Source organism: Eptesicus fuscus, chromosome 22, assembly GCF_027574615.1.
Source record: "Eptesicus fuscus isolate TK198812 chromosome 22, DD_ASM_mEF_20220401, whole genome shotgun sequence".
Lineage (NCBI taxonomy): Eukaryota > Metazoa > Chordata > Mammalia > Chiroptera > Vespertilionidae > Eptesicus > Eptesicus fuscus.
The window spans coordinates 16,953,363-16,954,389 of NC_072494.1; positions in this window are offsets into that span (position 1 = coordinate 16,953,363).

The window sequence follows — 1,027 nt, forward strand, 5'->3', positions numbered from 1 at the left end:
TCAGGATAAATGTGAAGAAGTGATTTTGAATTGACATAGTCCCTTTAACTTTTTTCCACAGAATTCTTCATAAATGAATCCTTCCCTCTGCCCAACATCCTGTGGTAAGACATTAGTCCTTATGGTCATTAGTTGTTAAGTTCATTCACACTCAGGAAACAATGGCAAAGAAGAATCTTAGGTGATTTGCATGAAATCCCATTAATTGATAGAATTCATACCTCCTCATTTTTAAGTGTGAGAAGCAAAAAGAAAAAACAGGTATGGTCCACTTTTGTTTGCTGAGACAGATTCTAGAAGCTGAATGTTTAACTGAATAGCTGAGGGGCAGCAGTGGGGTACTGGAATGGTTCACATTGTGAATTCTAGAGAAGCAGCTTCTCATTCGTGGGTAAATATCCCCAGCCCCAAACACGTGTATTTTATAGAAAAACGGACTTCAGGTTGCCGTTATTTAGTCATTCTCCTTCTGGCGTGCAGTTAGGGCAGTAGTCGGCAAACCGCGGCTCGTGAGACACATGTGGCTCTTTGGCCCCTTGAGTGTGGCCCTTCCACAAAATACCACGTGCGGGCGTGCACGTACAGTGCGATTGAAACTCGTGGCCCATGTGCAGAAGTTGGTTTTCGGCCGGGGTGAGTCTATTTTGAAGAAGTGGCGTTAGAAGAAGTAGGGGTGTCAGTCGCATGTGGCTCGGGAGCCGCGGTTTGCCGACCACTGAGTTAGGGGACAGGCCTTGCAAAACAGTCACCACTGGAGGAATAGTGCCCCCGTTTCTTGGAGATCCTTCACCTTCTTTAACTTTTATCAGTTGGAAAAATGATGTGGAAAAGCTTGCCTAATTATCGTTTAGTCCTAAAGCTGAGAATGCTTTGTGGTTTATTTTGTAGCTGATTTAGATTTCTCCAGAATGCTTCTAGGTAGCTAGAATAGCCGATATTAAGCCCGTGTTACAGACATTATTTTGTCACTCAGTATATTCTGTTCATTCAACCTGTTGGGTTCCCAATAAAATTTTAATATGAAGTA